The 5,000-nt window shown below is 53.7% G+C and overlaps 1 non-coding gene across 1 annotated transcript in view; it reads right to left on the bottom strand.

The window, feature by feature from the left end:
• The window catches only part of LOC126434277 (small subunit ribosomal RNA), a 1,910-nt gene extending 246 nt beyond the window's left edge, over nucleotides 1-1,664 (bottom strand). The window contains exon 1 of the ribosomal RNA XR_007579100.1: nucleotides 1-1,664. This exon is cut by the window's left edge and continues 246 nt beyond it. This is a non-coding gene — a ribosomal RNA (small subunit ribosomal RNA).
• Between the last annotated feature and the right edge of the window lie 3,336 nt (nucleotides 1,665-5,000).

Here is a 5,000-nt window from a genome sequence, read left to right as displayed (position 1 = left end):
ATTGCAAGCCCCAATCCCTAGCACGAAGGAGGTTCAGCGGGTTACCCCGACCTTTCGGCCTAGGAAGACACGCTGATTCCTTCAGTGTAGCGCGCGTGCGGCCCAGAACATCTAAGGGCATCACAGACCTGTTATTGCTCAATCTCGTGCGGCTAGAAGCCGCCTGTCCCTCTAAGAAGAAAAGTAATCGCTGACAGCACGAAGGATGTCACGCGACTAGTTAGCAGGCTAGAGTCTCGTTCGTTATCGGAATTAACCAGACAAATCGCTCCACCAACTAAGAACGGCCATGCACCACCACCCACCGAATCAAGAAAGAGCTATCAATCTGTCAATCCTTCCGGTGTCCGGGCCTGGTGAGGTTTCCCGTGTTGAGTCAAATTAAGCCGCAGGCTCCACTCCTGGTGGTGCCCTTCCGTCAATTCCTTTAAGTTTCAGCTTTGCAACCATACTTCCCCCGGAACCCAAAAGCTTTGGTTTCCCGGAGGCTGCCCGCCGAGTCATCGGAGGAACTGCGGCGGATCGCTGGCTGGCATCGTTTATGGTTAGAACTAGGGCGGTATCTGATCGCCTTCGAACCTCTAACTTTCGTTCTTGATTAATGAAAACATACTTGGCAAATGCTTTCGCTTCTGTTCGTCTTGCGACGATCCAAGAATTTCACCTCTAACGTCGCAATACGAATGCCCCCGCCTGTCCCTATTAATCATTACCTCGGGTTCCGAAAACCAACAAAATAGAACCGAGGTCCTATTCCATTATTCCATGCACACAGTATTCAGGCGGGCTTGCCTGCTTTAAGCACTCTAATTTGTTCAAAGTAAACGTGCCGGCCCACCGAGACACTCACTCAAGAGCACCCTGGTAGGATTGCAACGGGGTCCGCCTCGGGACGCACGAGCACGCACGAGGCGCGTCGCACGCCTTCAGCTCGCCCCACCGGCAGGACGTCCCACGATACATGCCAGTTAAACACCGACGGGCGGTGAACCAACAGCGTGGGACACAAATCCAACTACGAGCTTTTTAACCGCAACAACTTTAATATACGCTATTGGAGCTGGAATTACCGCGGCTGCTGGCACCAGACTTGCCCTCCAATAGATACTCGTTAAAGGATTTAAAGTGTACTCATTCCGATTACGGGGCCTCGGATGAGTCCCGTATCGTTATTTTTCGTCACTACCTCCCCGTGCCGGGAGTGGGTAATTTGCGCGCCTGCTGCCTTCCTTGGATGTGGTAGCCGTTTCTCAGGCTCCCTCTCCGGAATCGAACCCTGATTCCCCGTTACCCGTTACAACCATGGTAGGCGCAGAACCTACCATCGACAGTTGATAAGGCAGACATTTGAAAGATGCGTCGCCGGTACGAGGACCGTGCGATCAGCCCAAAGTTATTCAGAGTCACCAAGGCAAACGGACCGGACGAGCCGACCGATTGGTTTTGATCTAATAAAAGCGTCCCTTCCATCTCTGGTCGGGACTCTGTTTGCATGTATTAGCTCTAGAATTACCACAGTTATCCAAGTAACGTGGGTACGATCTAAGGAACCATAACTGATTTAATGAGCCATTCGCGGTTTCACCTTAATGCGGCTTGTACTGAGACATGCATGGCTTAATCTTTGAGACAAGCATATGACTACTGGCAGGATCAACCAGGGAGCTGCGTCAACTAGAGCTGAGCAGCCGGCCGCCCGGGAGTGTGTCCCGGGGGCCCGCGCGAACACGCAAGCGTCCGCTCAATTATTCTGCAAACAGGAGGAGGCTGAGCTCCCCTGCACCATACACCTCGAAACCCTCTCAGGTCCCGGCGGCGCGCAGCGCCGTCCTAAGTACTTGGTCGGGTTCGAGAGAGGCGCAATCGCCCGGGGTTTGGCGAGTAGACGCTTTAGGTGCGACCACCCGTGCTCCCAACTGAGCTTGCCGCTGCCGACAGAGGCCCGGGAGCGTGCTGTCGTGGCATTGCCGGCGGGAGACAACACGCGCCACCTACGGTGACCGGCAGCTCCAACGCCAGCGCCACAGAAGGACAAAAGCCCCACTTGGGTGCCGAAGCGAACTCTCCCAGCACAGCGCACGCGCCAACACGTCCGCACAGCTGCGATACAAACCACCTGCGAGAACCGCAGAGGCGACCGAGCAGCAGACGGCGTCGCGGCGCCGAGCGCCGGGCGGCGGCGCATCCTCAGCGCACACAGTCCTCAATCGGACCAGCACACTGCAGATGTCCACCGCGCTTCGCACCGGGCCCGCGAGGACCTACTTTGGCCGCACGGCGCCGCGTGCAGGGTGCGCCGGCGCGCAGCTGCGCCGCCTGCCGCCTCCGTCGGCCGGCGCGCCTGCCACTGGCCGCCCCCACCAGCCGGCTGTAGCGCGTGCGCCCACGCACCGCGCGGCCAGCACGCCGGGAGGCCCCCCCTCACCGGCCGGGGACGGTCCCACCCAGCCACCGCCGCGTATCGCTTCACACCCAGATGCCATTCACGTTCGTGGGCATGGTGGGTATCGCTGGAACAACCGGTTGGTAGCTCAACCGATCGTCGCCATCACTGATTCACCTCTAGCGAGAACAACCGCACCACAACGGTTTACCAGTTGTTCATTTGCGTAACGTCACCAGCAAACGTAGGCGTCCATCGCCATTTGCAAATTCAACGATTGTTGCATGCCTGTGTCAGGTGTCACGACACACTATGTCTGCCCACATACACGCAACAACATGTGCACGCTTCGCGAACACGTGGAAGGTGGCCCCCGTACGTATGCGATGTCCATTGCGCGAACGACTGTCAACCGGCCTCTGTCGCATGTCGCAGATGTGGAACGCAGTGCACCATGCTATCACGGTGTGTGAGAAGAGACGACTACGTCTGACAACACGCGCCACTACATCAACAGACGGCTCATGCTGATCGCCATCCAGGGCATACCACACTGCAATCCAGCTCTTATAGGGAGACGACACGTAGCTGAGTGCACAACATTTGGACCGCATGGTTCGCCGTTGTTGGCGCAGTCGTTGTACGGTCACATGTACCACGATGTATCATTCAGTACATGAGGACCAATGTGCAGTACAGTGTGTGATTTGGACGTACAACATCAGCGGACAGTTGACACAGGCCGTACCACAGCGTAGGCTAAGTGCTTCGCCATGCGAATGCCAATGAACAACTGCAAATGCCAATGAACAACTGCAAAGGGCATTGAGCATGTACGTCCTGCTGCCATCCACATTACAGTGTATAGCTGCAAGGTGTTTAACATGAAGCGATACACTGGGGACCGGGCAGTGCGAGTAGCAAACTATATTGCGGGGGTTGCAGTTAGGCAACACTACACTAATTTAACGCGTCGTATGACAATTACAGAGCAGGTTAAGGCCCAACGTGTGTTGGGTTAAGGCCCAACGTGTGTTGGGTTAAGGCCCAACGTGTGTTGGGTTAAGGCCCAACGTGTGTTGGGTTAAGGCCCAACGTGTGTTGGGTTAAGGCCCAACGTGCGTTGGGTTAAGGCCCAACGTGTGTTGGGTTAAGGCCCAACGTGTGTTGGGTTAAGGCCCAACGTGTGTTGGGTTAAGGCCCAACGTGTGTTGGGTTAAGGCCCAACGTGTGTTGGGTTAAGGCCCAACGTGTGTTGGGTTAAGGCCCAACGTGTGTTGGGTTAAGGCCCAACGTGTGTTGGGTTAAGGCCCAACGTGTGTTGGGTTAAGGCCCAACGTGTGTTGGGTTAAGGCCCAACGTGTGTTGGGTTAAGGCCCAACGTGTGTTGGGTTAAGGCCCAACGTGTGTTGGGTTAAGGCCCAACATAGGTTGGGTTAAGGCCCAACATAGGTTGGGTTAAGGCCCAACATAGGTTGGGTTAAGGCGCAACATAGGTTGGGTTAAGGCGCAACATAGGTTGGGTTAAGGCGCAACATAGGTTGGGTTAAGGCGCAACATAGGTTGGGTTAAGGCGCAACATAGGTTGGGTTAAGGCGCAACATAGGTTGGGTTAAGGCGCAACATAGGTTGGGTTAAGGCACAACATAGGTTAGGTTAAGGCGCAACATAGGTTAGGTTAAGGCGCAACATAGGTTAGGTTAAGGCGCAACATAGGTTAGGTTAAGGCGCAACATAGGTTAGGTTAAGGCGCAACATAGGTTAGGTTAAGGCGCAACATAGGTTAGGTTAAGGCGCAACATAGGTTAGGTTAAGGCGCAACATAGGTTAGGTTAAGGCGCAACATAGGTTAGGTTAAGGCGCAACATAGGTTAGGTTAAGGCGCAACATAGGTTAGGTTAAGGCGCAACATAGGTTAGGTTAAGGCGCAACATAGGTTAGGTTAAGGCGCAACATAGGTTAGGTTAAGGCGCAACATAGGTTAGGTTAAGGCGCAACATAGGTTAGGTTAAGGCGCAACATAGGTTAGGTTAAGGCGCAACATAGGTTAGGTTAAGGCGCAACATAGGTTAGGTTAAGGCGCAACATAGGTTAGGTTAAGGCGCAACATAGGTTAGGTTAAGGCGCAACATAGGTTAGGTTAAGGCGCAACATAGGTTAGGTTGAGGCACAATATAGGTTAGGTTGAGGTACCGTATAGGTTAGGTTAAGGTACAGTATAGTTTAGGTTAAGGTACAGTATAGTTTAGGTTAAGGTACAGTATAGTTTAGGTTAAGGTACAGTATAGTTTAGGTTAAGGTACAGTATAGTTTAGGTTAAGGTACAGTATAGTTTAGGTTAAGGTACAGTATAGTTTAGGTTAAGGTACACATTGTTGTATGGAAAGGTGTAATGGGGGGGGGGGGGGGGCGGCCGGTCGGTTTGTTGATTGTGATTATAGTAAGTGGATGCCTGCGGCATCATCTGATTTGCCACGTCAGGATGCACCTTTGGCTCATGACAGGCGGCGCTCCGATTCCATGCTTGTGGCAGACCTGTGTCTTTCATTCCTGCCATTGTTTGTGTGCTGTGAGAGGAGGCAGTATTGTGATGTTGGGTGCACCCCTGTGTAGGACA

Source organism: Schistocerca serialis, unplaced genomic scaffold (genome assembly GCF_023864345.2).
Source record: "Schistocerca serialis cubense isolate TAMUIC-IGC-003099 unplaced genomic scaffold, iqSchSeri2.2 HiC_scaffold_1185, whole genome shotgun sequence".
Taxonomy (NCBI): Eukaryota; Metazoa; Arthropoda; class Insecta; order Orthoptera; family Acrididae; genus Schistocerca; species Schistocerca serialis.
Note: the sequence above shows the minus strand (reverse complement) of the source record. Positions and strands in the feature narration are given on the sequence as shown.